General features: G+C 43.4%; 6 non-coding genes and 1 pseudogene across 6 annotated transcripts; all 7 read left to right on the top strand.

The window, feature by feature from the left end:
* The first annotated feature begins 70 nt into the window (after positions 1 to 70).
* Positions 71 to 263, top strand: LOC141179929 (U2 spliceosomal RNA). Its single transcript, XR_012255858.1, has one exon. It is a non-coding gene; the product is annotated as a U2 spliceosomal RNA (small nuclear RNA).
* Positions 264 to 2,265: 2,002 nt separating this feature from the next.
* On the top strand, positions 2,266 to 2,458 carry LOC141179928 (U2 spliceosomal RNA). The gene has a single exon (XR_012255857.1). It is a non-coding gene; the product is annotated as a U2 spliceosomal RNA (small nuclear RNA).
* A 1,115-nt stretch (positions 2,459 to 3,573) lies between these two features.
* On the top strand, positions 3,574 to 3,764 carry LOC141179342 (U2 spliceosomal RNA). The gene has a single exon (XR_012255367.1). It is a non-coding gene; the product is annotated as a U2 spliceosomal RNA (small nuclear RNA).
* Positions 3,765 to 4,879: 1,115 nt separating this feature from the next.
* On the top strand, positions 4,880 to 4,971 carry LOC141180117 (U2 spliceosomal RNA; annotated as a pseudogene).
* Positions 4,972 to 5,766: 795 nt separating this feature from the next.
* On the top strand, positions 5,767 to 5,958 carry LOC141179924 (U2 spliceosomal RNA). Its single transcript, XR_012255854.1, has one exon. It is a non-coding gene; the product is annotated as a U2 spliceosomal RNA (small nuclear RNA).
* A 6,444-nt stretch (positions 5,959 to 12,402) lies between these two features.
* LOC141179745 (U2 spliceosomal RNA) lies at positions 12,403 to 12,591 on the top strand. The gene has a single exon (XR_012255723.1). It is a non-coding gene; the product is annotated as a U2 spliceosomal RNA (small nuclear RNA).
* A 1,118-nt stretch (positions 12,592 to 13,709) lies between these two features.
* LOC141179341 (U2 spliceosomal RNA) lies at positions 13,710 to 13,900 on the top strand. The gene has a single exon (XR_012255366.1). It is a non-coding gene; the product is annotated as a U2 spliceosomal RNA (small nuclear RNA).
* Positions 13,901 to 14,851: the final 951 nt, after the last annotated feature.

The raw sequence follows: 14,851 nt of genomic DNA, 5'->3' as shown, positions 1-14,851 counted from the left end.
CCAGCATCCTAGTGCACTTTTTTTGTGGCACTTGTCACTTTTTTAAGCGCACTCGGGTTTTGTACACGAATTCGGGCTTTCGATAGAAAAAAAAAAAAAAAAAAAAAAAATCTGTTCTTATCAGTTTAATATCTGATACGTCCCCTATCTGGGGACCATATATTAAATGGATTTTTAGAACAGGGAGATGGAAAAAGAGCTTGCTCTGTCCACTCCACGCATTGACCTGGTATTGCAGTATCTCCAGGACCGGTGCACCCCTTCTTTAATGCAGTTTCTAAAATCAGAAAGAATTGAATTCAATGTTTTTTGTTCATTTTGCTTGTTTGTCGGATTTTGGGATGGACTCTTTGGCTTTGCTTTTCTTCTCCTCATTGGATTTTTCATGTTCAAAGTTGCAGAAGCCAGATTACAAGCTCATTTTGGTTCAACTTCAGCAACTGTGCATTGCATTGCCATGTAATGTGATGCAATGCTATCTTTCTAGCTCTCCCTTTTTACTTCCTTTTGGATAAACAGACATATTAGGCAAGCATTTTGGAGCTTTCACCTAAATAACTACAGGTGGTGAGATAAGTTGCACAATATAATTGACCTTTCAGTATATTGTTGCACACACACCATCTATTTAGCAAATGCCCTTGTTATCAACAGCAGCCTTTTAAACTCACCTGAGCTAACAGGTATGTGCGCTGGTTACTCTGCTGCGCTTAAAATTTCTTTTTTGGTTTGCTACAATGCCTTTTCTGAAACGTTGTCTCCTTCTGCTGGGACACTGACTTCTTTTATTTAATGCCTGCAGACTATAAAAGAGAACCCAACCCAAAAAGTTTGGTTGATTAGTCTGTGGCATTCTGTTAAACTGTTGCTTATGGCGGTCTCTGTGAGCTTCTCAGCGACATTCAGCCAGCCAGGTATCCTGCCTGCAGTAGATGGAATGTGGCAATGGAACGCTGGCTGCGCGTGTCATAATAGGCTCTGAGCCTTTATATACCTGTGCACAGCAGCAGCCACCTTCAGTCTGCTGCTGGACAGCCAGCAGCAGCAGCAGCAGGAGAGGTATGTAATCAGGAGCCCTCCTGCTAAGGGTAGACAGCTGCTCGTTCCACCCCACCCCCCGCCTTAATTGGTTCTCCTCCCTTCCAACGGTGTTGAGGCGGGTGGGAACAGCAGGGGGTGAAGGTGCTGTGTTTAAAGAGGTGGAGTTATGCAGATCTAAAACGCGTGGATTGCAGCAGCAGCAAGCCGAAAAGTGCAGGCATGTAAGGGATCTAGAGGTTGACAACATGTCTTCTTAACGGGAGTCCAGGAGCTCATCTCCACAAATGGACTTTTCAGGATCCTTGGGTGGCTCCGTAGTTTGAAACCAATTCTGGTTATCGCTTCTCGGCCTTTTGGCTAAGATCAGGTGTAGTATCTTTCGAAAAGGCGGTTTTGGATGTTGGCCGCCCTAGTAGATTGATACATTATGCACACTGGGGTTTAGGCGCTTGTTAGTATGCCAGGTGGCTAATATAGTCATCTGGTGGAAAGCATGGCCCCCCAGGATCGACGCCATTGGGCCGGGGAAGATCGAAAGCCCGAAGTGTGAAGTGCCCCAGGAGTGGTGACCCTGGGGTGCCTTAACTCACTGGGATTGGGAACCCCACTTGAGTTTATGGCACATTTGCACAAGCACTTCAAATTTTCTTTCTTCGCACACACCCTTATTCCGGGCCTTCTGGCCTTAGGATGGGGAATTTTTCAATTCCCGGTCGAAGGTCCGGGCAGTATTATACTGTGAAACCTTCACTATTTATTTAATTTCTTTGTCACTGTGTGTCCACTTATTCACGTGTGTCACGTCCTACTAGGACTTTGTCGGGATGCGGTTCCCTTACGGGTTCCTCTCTTGGCAGGTCTAGGGGGGGAGTGTGTGGCCATCAGGTTCCGCTCCCCCCTGAACCCCCCCTGGCTCTCCTCTTTTGGGAGGAGAGCTTTGTTGGCTCCCCTCTTCCGGGAGGGGAGCACAGTCTTTGGCTCCCAGTGCCTTGCTCGGGTGAGAACTCGGGCAGGTGCTGGGGGTAAGATTGGGTCGCCTCTGGCTTCGGCTGGAGGTGGCTTTTTGTCCCTGTTCCTCGCTGTGGCCTTTTGGCTCGGAGGGACGGGGAATGGTTTGGGGGACCCTTCTCCTTTTGGAGAGGGTTTCAAGAAGACCAGCATCCTAGTGCACTTTTTTTGTGGCACTTGTCACTTTTTTAAGCGCACTCGGGTTTTGTACACGAATTCGGGCTTTCGATAGAAAAAAAAAAAAAAAAAAAAAAAATCTGTTCTTATCAGTTTAATATCTGATACGTCCCCTATCTGGGGACCATATATTAAATGGATTTTTAGAACAGGGAGATGGAAAAAGAGCTTGCTCTGTCCACTCCACGCATTGACCTGGTATTGCAGTATCTCCAGGACCGGTGCACCCCTTCTTTAATGCAGTTTCTAAAATCAGAAAGAATTGAATTCAATGTTTTTTGTTCATTTTGCTTGTTTGTCGGATTTTGGGATGGACTCTTTGGCTTTGCTTTTCTTCTCCTCATTGGATTTTTCATGTTCAAAGTTGCAGAAGCCAGATTACAAGCTCATTTTGGTTCAACTTCAGCAACTGTGCATTGCATTGCCATGTAATGTTATGCAATGCTATCTTTCTAGCTCTCCCTTTTTACTTCCTTTTGGATAAACAGACATATTAGGCAAGCATTTTGGAGCTTTCACCTAAATAACTACAGGTGGTGAGATAAGCTGCACAATATAATTGACCTTTCAGTATATTGTTGCACACACACCATCTATTTAGCAAATGCCCTTGTTATCAACAGCAGCCTTTTAAACTCACCTGAGCTAACAGGTATGTGCGCTGGTTACTCTGCTGCGCTTAAAATTTCTTTTTTGGTTTGCTACAATGCCTTTTCTGAAACGTTGTCTCCTTCTGCTGGAACACTGACTTCTTTCATTTAATGCCTGCAGACTATAAAAGAGAACCCAACCCAAAAAGTTTGGTTGATTAGTCTGTGGCATTCTGTTAAACTGTTGCTTATGGCGGTCTCTGTGAGCTTCTCAGCGACATTCAGCCAGCCAGGTATCCTGCCTGCAGTAGATGGAATGTGGCAATGGAACGCTGGCTGCGCGTGTCATAATAGGCTCTGAGCCTTTATATACCTGTGCACAGCAGCAGCCACCTTCAGTCTGCTGCTGGACAGCCAGCAGCAGCAGCAGCAGGAGAGGTATGTAATCAGGAGCCCTCCTGCTAAGGGTAGACAGCTGCTCGTTCCACCCCACCCCCTGCCTTAATTGGTTCTCCTCCCTTCCAACGGTGTTGAGGCGGGTGGGAACAGCAGGGGGTGAAGGTGCTGTGTTTAAAGAGGTGGAGTTATGCAGATCTAAAACGCGTGGATTGCAGCAGCAGCAAGCCGAAAAGTGCAGGCATGTAAGGGATCTAGAGGTTGACAACATGTCTTCTTAACGGGAGTCCAGGAGCTCATCTCCACAAATGGACTTTTCAGGATCCTTGGGTGGCTCCGTAGTTTGAAACCAATTCTGGTTATCGCTTCTCGGCCTTTTGGCTAAGATCAAGTGTAGTATCTGTTCTTATCAGTTTAATATCTGATACGTCCCCTATCTGGGGACCATATATTAAATGGATTTTTAGAACAGGGAGATGGAAAAAGAGCTTGCTCTGTCCACTCCACGCATTGACCTGGTATTGCAGTATCTCCAGGACCGGTGCACCCCTTCTTTAATGCAGTTTCTAAAATCAGAAAGAATTGAATTCAATGTTTTTTGTTCATTTTGCTTGTTTGTCGGATTTTGGGATGGACTCTTTGGCTTTGCTTTTCTTCTCCTCATTGGATTTTTCATGTTCAAAGTTGCAGAAGCCAGATTACAAGCTCATTTTGGTTCAACTTCAGCAACTGTGCATTGCATTGCCATGTAATGTGATGCAATGCTATCTTTCTAGCTCTCCCTTTTTACTTCCTTTTGGATAAACAGACATATTAGGCAAGCATTTTGGAGCTTTCACCTAAATAACTACAGGTGGTGAGATAAGCTGCACAATATAATTGACCTTTCAGTATATTGTTGCACACACACCATCTATTTAGCAAATGCCCTTGTTATCAACAGCAGCCTTTTAAACTCACCTGAGCTAACAGGTATGTGCGCTGGTTACTCTGCTGCGCTTAAAATTTCTTTTTTGGTTTGCTACAATGCCTTTTCTGAAACGTTGTCTCCTTCTGCTGGGACACTGACTTCTTTCATTTAATGCCTGCAGACTATAAAAGAGAACCCAACCCAAAAAGTTTGGTTGATTAGTCTGTGGCATTCTGTTAAACTGTTGCTTATGGCGGTCTCTGTGAGCTTCTCAGCGACATTCAGCCAGCCAGGTATCCTGCCTGCAGTAGATGGAATGTGGCAATGGAACGCTGGCTGCGCGTATCATAATAGGCTCTGAGCCTTTATATACCTGTGCACAGCAGCAGCCACCTTCAGTCTGCTGCTGGACAGCCAGCAGCAGCAGCAGCAGGAGAGGTATGTAATCAGGAGCCCTCCTGCTAAGGGTAGACAGCTGCTCGTTCCACCCCACCCCCCGCCTTAATTGGTTCTCCTCCCTTCCAACGGTGTTGAGGCGGGTGGGAACAGCAGGGGGTGAAGGTGCTGTGTTTAAAGAGGTGGAGTTATGCAGATCTAAAACGCGTGGATTGCAGCAGCAGCAAGCCGAAAAGTGCAGGCATGTAAGGGATCTAGAGGTTGACAACATGTCTTCTTAACGGGAGTCCAGGAGCTCATCTCCACAAATGGACTTTTCAGGATCCTTGGGTGGCTCCGTAGTTTGAAACCAATTCTGGTTATCGCTTCTCGGCCTTTTGGCTAAGATCAAGTGTAGTATCTTTCGAAAAGGCGGTTTTGGATGTTGGCCGCCCTAGTAGATTGATACATTATGCACACTGGGGTTTAGGCGCTTGTTAGTATGCCAGGTGGCTAATATAGTCATCTGGTGGAAAGCATGGCCCCCCAGGATCGACGCCATTGGGCCGGGGAAGATCGAAAGCCCGAAGTGTGAAGTGCCCCAGGAGTGGTGACCCTGGGGTGCCTTAACTCACTGGGATTGGGAACCCCACTTGAGTTTATGGCACATTTGCACAAGCACTTCAAATTTTCTTTCTTCGCACACACCCTTATTCCGGGCCTTCTGGCCTTAGGATGGGGAATTTTTCAATTCCCGGTCGAAGGTCCGGGCAGTATTATACTGTGAAACCTTCACTATTTATTTAATTTCTTTGTCACTGTGTGTCCACTTATTCACGTGTGTCACGTCCTACTAGGACTTTGTCGGGATTCGGTTCCCTTACGGGTTCCTCTCTTGGCAGGTCTAGGGGGGGAGTGTGTGGCCATCAGGTTCCGCTCCCCCCTGAACCCCCCCTGGCTCTCCTCTTTTGGGAGGAGAGCTTTGTTGGCTCCCCTCTTCCGGGAGGGGAGCACAGTCTTTGGCTCCCAGTGCCTTGCTCGGGTGAGAACTCGGGCAGGTGCTGGGGGTAAGATTGGGTCGCCTCTGGCTTCGGCTGGAGGTGGCTTTTTGTCCCTGTTCCTCGCTGTGGCCTTTTGGCTCGGAGGGACGGGGAATGGTTTGGGGGACCCTTCTCCTTTTGGAGAGGGTTTCAAGAAGACCAGCATCCTAGTGCACTTTTTTTGTGGCACTTGTCACTTTTTTAAGCGCACTCGGGTTTTGTACACGAATTCGGGCTTTCGATAGAAAAAAAAAAAAAAAAAAAAAAATCTGTTCTTATCAGTTTAATATCTGATACGTCCCCTATCTGGGGACCATATATTAAATGGATTTTTAGAACAGGGAGATGGAAAAAGAGCTTGCTCTGTCCACTCCACGCATTGACCTGGTATTGCAGTATCTCCAGGACCGGTGCACCCCTTCTTTAATGCAGTTTCTAAAATCAGAAAGAATTGAATTCAATGTTTTTTGTTCATTTTGCTTGTTTGTCGGATTTTGGGATGGACTCTTTGGCTTTGCTTTTCTTCTCCTCATTGGATTTTTCATGTTCAAAGTTGCAGAAGCCAGATTACAAGCTCATTTTGGTTCAACTTCAGCAACTGTGCATTGCATTGCCATGTAATGTGATGCAATGCTATCTTTCTAGCTCTCCCTTTTTACTTCCTTTTGGATAAACAGACATATTAGGCAAGCATTTTGGAGCTTTCACCTAAATAACTACAGGTGGTGAGATAAGCTGCACAATATAATTGACCTTTCAGTATATTGTTGCACACACACCATCTATTTAGCAAATGCCCTTGTTATCAACAGCAGCCTTTTAAACTCACCTGAGCTAACAGGTATGTGCGCTGGTTACTCTGCTGCGCTTAAAATTTCTTTTTTGGTTTGCTACAATGCCTTTTCTGAAACGTTGTCTCCTTCTGCTGGAACACTGACTTCTTTCATTTAATGCCTGCAGACTATAAAAGAGAACCCAACCCAAAAAGTTTGGTTGATTAGTCTGTGGCATTCTGTTAAACTGTTGCTTATGGCAGTCTCTGTGAGCTTCTCAGCGACATTCAGCCAGCCAGGTATCCTGCCTGCAGTAGATGGAATGTGGCAATGGAACGCTGGCTGCGCGTGTCATAATAGGCTCTGAGCCTTTATATACCTGTGCACAGCAGCAGCCACCTTCAGTCTGCTGCTGGACAGCCAGCAGCAGCAGCAGGAGAGGTATGTAATCAGGAGCCCTCCTGCTAAGGGTAGACAGCTGCTCGTTTCACCCCACCCCCCGCCTTAATTGGTTCTCCTCCCTTCCAACGGTGTTGAGGCGGGTGGGAACAGCAGGGGGTGAAGGTGCTGTGTTTAAAGAGGTGGAGTTATGCAGATCTAAAACGCGTGGATTGCAGCAGCAGCAAGCCGAAAAGTGCAGGCATGTAAGGGATCTAGAGGTTGACAACATGTCTTCTTAACGGGAGTCCAGGAGCTCATCTCCACAAATGGACTTTTCAGGATCCTTGGGTGGCTCCGTAGTTTGAAACCAATTCTGGTTATCGCTTCTCGGCCTTATGGCTGCGATCTAGTGTTGGTTTTACTGGCATTGGTTGTAGTTGGAAGGTGCCTGGGGTACCCCGCCTCTTGGCCTTGGGTTTGGGTCCCACTCTTGTAGTGGGGCTTAGGCCCTTGCTGCTATAATGAGGTGGGCTTAGTCCCTGGGCAACGGGTTGCGATCCCAGCTGTACAGTCCTAGGATTGTTCAGCGACTCCTTAGTTGCGGAAATCCCCCATTATTGGTTGCGGAAATCCCCGTTTTCCTGTTGCGGAAATCCTTGTTTCACCATGGATTCAGATCCAGGTGAAATTCCGACCTATGCCCGGTTACGGCATACGGTGCGGTTTTACTTCCATGAGGGAGGTAAAGATAACAGAGGTTTACGTTTTATTGTGGATGATCTTCTTGTGAAATTTTTTTCAATCCAGAAATCCGAGATCCTTGCAATCCAAGACTACCCGAAGCGTGGTGTATACGATGTCACATTCACTGAAAAAGGTATCCACCAAGATTTTTGCCGTAAAATGAATGATCCTGATATAATTTACCAGAGAAAGCCAATCTTTAAAGGTGTTAAAATTGTCGAACATGAATTATATGTGATAAAAACTGTAATTGTTAAAATTTACTCTCCTTATACAAAAGAAAGCGATGTTATTTCATTTTTATCCAATTATTTCAGCAAAGTGGTAAGCCATGGAAAAGTTATGAATGAGTGCGGAGTTTGGGCGTGTAAGTGGAAATTTACGGTGACATGTATTAAGGACCCTTCAAGCCCGGGGGGCATAAGACTTCCCCCAGCACGTTTTAGAATTGGAAACACGAATGGTGACCTCTTTTTTAATGGGATGCCGGCATTCTGTAGGAAATGCAAAAAATACGGCCATTCTAACTGTGACATTACTTGTGTAGCCTGTGGGAGCAAAGACCATAAAACTGAAAATTGTACAACTGGAATTTTTTGTAGCAACTGTGTTTCCAGAGGTCATGCTTTTTCTCATTGTCCTTTTAGGAATACCTCAAAGAGAGCTCAAGCTGGGCAAACAGAGAGACCTTCACCCCCTGAACCAGAAAAGCCCTCACCCCCTGACCAACCCTCGGCTGGTTCGGACAAGCCCGCGGAGGAGAATGAGGGGGAGAGTATGGAAATACCGACCGAGGATGGTGAGCCATGGTGTACTGTTGGAAACTCGAAGCAAAAGAGGGAACGGCGTGGTAACCCACAAACAGAAACCCCTGCGGAGGGACCGAGGGTGGGTGCTACAGGCCAATCCTCACCTTCGAATCCTCCTGGGAATACTCAAGGGCGCGAACAGTCTGGGCCAAAAAAACGCAGGTTGCACGGAGTGGATAGGGCACCTAAGGAAGTACCCCCACCGGAACCCCCGGATGGAAGTGGGAAACCTCAAACGGTGCCTTTACAGGGTGAGGAGGTTGCCAATGTCCCACCCCCTTCAGAAATGGAGGGGGAGATGGAGATGGCTGACTCAGTGATCCTGGAAACTCCTGAAAATAAGTGGTCAACGTCTGAGACGCATGTGCTCGATACGATTCCCCCAGATGGTGCCTCGATAGGGGTCCAAATGGGGGTTCGTGAGCAAAGAGGCAGGCAATACGACCAAGCAGAGTTGGACAGAATGGAACAAGAGTATATCCTGGGAGGTCTACGGTCTGGGACACTAACAGATGAGGAGTCCTCCGTGACGGGCTCTCTGTTGACGATCAATGATCCCTCATCTCCTGGAATAGAAATATAAACCAGCTGAGGTAAGAGTTTGAAAGAATGCTAAATTTCCTTTTTTTCTCTTATGGCAGGGATTAGCGGTTTTTCTCTTAACGCTAGAGGGTTGAAAACTAAGACCAGAAGAGTTGCTCTCTTTGATTTTTTATCCTCTCTAACAGCTACAGTTTTCTTTTTACAGGAATGCTGCATCCCACACAGTTTAAATTATACAGAATATGAGACTGATTGGGCACATGGACCCTCAGTATGGTCAGGATCAAACGGGTCCAGGTCAGCAGGGGTCGCCATTCTTTTTAAAGGGAATGTTTTTATTGACTCTGTTCAAGAGGTTTTACCAGGTAGAATTTTATTAGTAAAAGCTTTTATTGATGGTTTTAAATGGCAATTTTTAAACTTTTATGGAGCCACAGATAAGCAAGAAAGAGCTGATATGTTGAATATGTTACCCTTATTTATTAATGATTCTGTCCCTCTTATTTTATCAGGAGATTTTAATTGCATTTTAGGTGGAGAAAAAAGGTTCTCAAGCTCCACAAGTAGGAATTATGATAAAACGACTTTTATGTTAAAAAATGTCATACAAGATTTTAATTTAACAGATGTTTTTAAGGAGTGTAATAAAGACTTGCCTGCAGAGGAATGGGTAACCTGGAGCAACGTGAATTGTAGCTCCAGGATTGATTTTATTTTCTGCTCTAAAAATGTATTGCCTTTTAAATGTGAGCTTTTATCTAATGTTTTTTCTAATCACAAACTTTTATCCTTTTATGTGAAATGTAATGATTTTAAGAAAAAAGGAAAAGGTACCTGGAAGTTAAACATTTCCCCTTTAGAAGACCCCCAAGTTTTATCTGATTTTACTGAATTTTATTTACATTTTAAAAGAATAAGAGACCCCCATATCCCTATAAGTAGGTGGTGGGAAAAGATGAAAAAGAACATAAGAGATTTTTTTAGGAAGGTTGGGGTCCAGAAAGCTAAAGAGAAAAGAGAATTTTATTGCCAACTCAACACTAGATTGGAGACCTTATATAAATTGAAGAGCCATGAGATTGAAGTAGATAAAGAAATTAGTGACTTAAAAAGTGAAATTCAGCATACCTTAGAACAGAGAGGTAAAGAGTTAATTTTCCATGCAAAGGTCCAACATGTTGAAAATAATGAAACCTGTTCACGATATTTTTTTAAATGTATGGTGAAAAATCGTGTTTTTATTGAATCAATGGAAGGTAAACAAGACATAGAGGGTATTTTAGCTAAAGTGCATGAATTTTATTCCGAGCTTTTTAACACAAAATCTGTTGATGACCATTTTATGAAAAGTACTTTGGATGAAATTACAAACTGTTTTAGACCCTGTCTCACAAGATGTTTTATTACAGAGTCTAACTGAAGATGAGATATCTGAGACCATAAGAAGCTTTAAGTCTGGTAAAGTACCGGGGCCTGATGGTATACCCATAGAATTTTATAAGATTTTTTATGATATTTTACAGGAGGATTTATTTTATGTTTTTAACGAGGTTTTTAATACAAAAACCCTACCGAACTCCTGGAAGAAAGGTGAGGTCTCCCTTATATACAAAAAGGAAGACAAAACGCAACTAAGAAATTGGAGACCTATCACCCTTCTAAATTGTGATTACAAAATAATGGCAAAAATTTGTGCAAATAGACTTAAAAAGGTAATAGGTAACATAATCCACCCAAACCAAGTGTGTGGCATACCAGGAAGGAGTGTTTGGGAAAATTTGAATCTAATCAAAGATGTAATAGATGACACAAAGTCGAGGGGAAGTAAGCTGGCAGTCCTGTCTCTCGACTTTGAAAAAGCATTTGATAGAGTGTCACACCAATTCCTTTTTAATGTTTTAGCTAAAATGGGTATACCAGAAGGTTTTTTATGCTCTCTCAAAGCATTTTATCATGGTTGCACTAGTAAGGTTTTAGTAAATGGTTTTAAGACAAGTGATGTGTTTTTAAATTCTGGTGTAAAACAAGGTTGCCCTCTGTCCCCCTTGTTATTTATTTGTGCCCTTGAACCCCTACTCAGTGTCTTAAGGAGAGACAAGCAAATCCGAGGCGTCCATTTGCCAGGTGGGGGAGGGCTAGAAGCAAAAGTTACTGGATATATGGATGATGTAGCCATAACATGTAAAGATGACCTGTCTATCCGGAAAACACTACGGCAAGTGGAATACTTCTGTGGTGGATCTGGTTTTAAAGTAAATTTTAACAAAAGCTGTATTTTAAATGTGGGGAATATGATTTTAAATGATGTACCGGTTCCTGAATGTGACTCTGTAAAGATTCTAGGTGTGATTTTTAACGAAACAAACAAAGGTAAAGAAAGCTGGGATCTTGTGGCACAAAAGGTAAATCAAAAACTATGTATGTGGAGGTTGAGGAAATTAACAATGGAAGGGAAGGTACTAGTTATAAAAATGGTAATTGTGCCTTTGTTATTGTACTTAAGTTTGGTGTTTCCCCCCCCCACACATACCTTTACGAAAATAATCAAAGCTTGTTTCACTTTTTTCTGGAGCTCCAAGATGGAGAAATTGAAAAGAGAGTTAGTGGTCAAGCCTAAAGAGAAAGGCGGTAAAGATTTCCCCGATTTTAGAGCTTTTGTTTTAATAAGATTTTTTGTTTTATGTTTTAATGCACTGTCGAAAAATAGTTATTGGTCATATTTCATCCGTTTTAACACAGGTTATTTTATGAAACGTCATGGATGGTTTGAAACAGTTTTAAGTTCCCCATATGCTCTTAATACACCAGAAAGCTATAAGATTTTAGGAACTATTGTAAACACGTATGACTTAAAAGGGAAAAGTGCAGAAGACTTAAGAGATAGCAAGATGATTTTAAATGGTTTCAAACAAAAGGAATCAATTGTACAGATTGGGAATTTTAATGATAATAAATGTACTGACATATGGAAAGTTATTAATGAACCCTATCTTTTTAATTCCCAGAAGGACCTGGCCTGGAGCTGTGTGCATGATTGTCTTCCATGTCGGGCATTCCAACACCGAAGAGGACTCGTGAGAACTGCCAGATGTCCAAGACAAAGATGCCTCGGAGATGAGACTGTTTTACATGTTTTATGGACTTGTCACTTTGCACGACAAACATGGACTACAATATTTCCTTTGCTTCAAAAAATGACAAACATTAAGGATCTTACTTTTGAAACTGTCTTATTTGGTCGTGTGGAGTGCCCCAACGCCAGCAAGAGGATCATCGCATGGAAGACAATCAGTACCATCAAAGAAGCTCTATGGAAGGCCAGGAACATCCTTCTTTTTAAACACGATGTTTTATCTGTGAAAGATGTTTTAGAGTTGGCTTTTAGTGAAATGTATATGTATTATTTATTGGATAAAAAGAGAAATGTAATTTTATCAAAACAATGGCTGGTAAAAGAATGGAACACAGCAATCTAAACACATTGTCTGTATTTTAATGTAATTTTACTGCCTTATTGAACTGAAATCAATTTATGTACGAATGCATTTTAAAATGTAATGATTTTATGTTCATATCTAATGTATTGTAATTAAGTTTTATCCAATAAACGGGTGTACCTATGTTTGGGTACATTCCAAGTCAAAAAAAAAATCTGTTCTTATCAGTTTAATATCTGATACGTCCCCTATCTGGGGACCATATATTAAATGGATTTTTAGAACAGGGAGATGGAAAAAGAGCTTGCTCTGTCCACTCCACGCATTGACCTGGTATTGCAGTATCTCCAGGACCGGTGCACCCCTTCTTTAATGCAGTTTCTAAAATCAGAAAGAATTGAATTCAATGTTTTTTGTTCATTTTGCTTGTTTGTCGGATTTTGGGATGAACTCTTTGGCTTTGCTTTTCTTCTCCTCATTGGATTTTTCATGTTCAAAGTTGCAGAAGCCAGATTACAAGCTCATTTTGGTTCAACTTCAGCAACTGTGCATTGCATTGCCATGTAATGTGATGCAATGCTATCTTTCTAGCTCTCCCTTTTTACTTCCTTTTGGATAAACAGACATATTAGGCAAGCATTTTGGAGCTTTCACCTAAATAACTACAGGTGGTGAGATAAGCTGCACAATATAATTGACCTTTCAGTATATTGTTGCACACACACCATCTATTTAGCAAATGCCCTTGTTATCAACAGCAGCCTTTTAAACTCACCTGAGCTAACAGGTATGTGCGCTGGTTACTCTGCTGCGCTTAAAATTTCTTTTTTGGTTTGCTACAATGCCTTTTCTGAAACGTTGTCTCCTTCTGCTGGAACACTGACTTCTTTCATTTAATGCCTGCAGACTATAAAAGAGAACCCAACCCAAAAAGTTTGGTTGATTAGTCTGTGGCATTCTGTTAAACTGTTGCTTATGGCGGTCTCTGTGAGCTTCTCAGCGACATTCAGCCAGCCAGGTATCCTGCCTGCAGTAGATGGAATGTGGCAATGGAACGCTGGCTGCGCGTGTCATAATAGGCTCTGAGCCTTTATATACCTGTGCACAGCAGCAGCCACCTTCAGTCTGCTGCTGGACAGCCAGCAGCAGCAGCAGCAGCAGGAGAGGTATGTAATCAGGAGCCCTCCTGCTAAGGGTAGACAGCTGCTCGTTCCACCCCACCCCCCGCCTTAATTGGTTCTCCTCCCTTCCAACGGTGATGAGGCGGGTGGGAACAGCAGGGGGTGAAGGTGCTGTGTTTAAAGAGGTGGAGTTATGCAGATCTAAAACGCGTGGATTGCAGCAGCAGCAAGCCGAAAAGTGCAGGCATGTAAGGGATCTAGAGGTTGACAACATGTCTTCTTAACGGGAGTCCAGGAGCTCATCTCCACAAATGGACTTTTCAGGATCCTTGGGTGGCTCCGTAGTTTGAAACCAATTCTGGTTATCGCTTCTCGGCCTTTTGGCTAAGATCAAGTGTAGTATCTGTTCTTATCAGTTTAATATCTGATACGTCCCCTATCTGGGGACCATATATTAAATGGATTTTTAGAACAGGGAGATGGAAAAAGAGCTTGCTCTGTCCACTCCACGCATTGACCTGGTATTGCAGTATCTCCAGGACCGGTGCACCCCTTCTTTAATGCAGTTTCTAAAATCAGAAAGAATTGAATTCAATGTTTTTTGTTCATTTTGCTTGTTTGTCGGATTTTGGGATGGACTCTTTGGCTTTGCTTTTCTTCTCCTCATTGGATTTTTCATGTTCAAAGTTGCAGAAGCCAGATTACAAGCTCATTTTGGTTCAACTTCAGCAACTGTGCATTGCATTGCCATGTAATGTGATGCAATGCTATCTTTCTAGCTCTCCCTTTTTACTTCCTTTTGGATAAACAGACATATTAGGCAAGCATTTTGGAGCTTTCACCTAAATAACTACAGGTGGTGAGATAAGCTGCACAATATAATTGACCTTTCAGTATATTGTTGCACACACACCATCTATTTAGCAAATGCCCTTGTTATCAACAGCAGCCTTTTAAACTCACCTGAGCTAACAGGTATGTGCGCTGGTTACTCTGCTGCGCTTAAAATTTCTTTTTTGGTTTGCTACAATGCCTTTTCTGAAACGTTGTCTCCTTCTGCTGGAACACTGACTTCTTTCATTTAATGCCTGCAGACTATAAAAGAGAACCCAACCCAAAAAGTTTGGTTGATTAGTCTGTGGCATTCTGTTAAACTGTTGCTTATGGCGGTCTCTGTGAGCTTCTCAGCGACATTCAGCCAGCCAGGTATCCTGCCTGCAGTAGATGGAATGTGGCAATGGAACGCTGGCTGCGCATGTCATAATAGGCTCTGAGCCTTTATATACCTGTGCACAGCAGCAGCCACCTTCAGTCTGCTGCTGGACAGCCAGCAGCAGCAGCAGCAGGAGAGGTATGTAATCAGGAGCCCTCCTGCTAAGGGTAGACAGCTGCTCGTTCCACCCCACCCCCCGCCTTAATTGGTTCTCCTCCCTTCCAACGGTGTTGAGGCGGGTGGGAACAGCAGGGGGTGAAGGTGCTGTGTTTAAAGAGGTGGAGTTATGCAGA

Source organism: Phyllobates terribilis, unplaced genomic scaffold (genome assembly GCF_046119375.1).
Source record: "Phyllobates terribilis strain yellow unplaced genomic scaffold, ASM4611937v1 Scaffold_30__1_contigs__length_15301838, whole genome shotgun sequence".
NCBI lineage: Eukaryota > Metazoa > Chordata > Amphibia > Anura > Dendrobatidae > Phyllobates > Phyllobates terribilis.
This window is presented reverse-complemented; position numbering and strand designations above follow the sequence as displayed.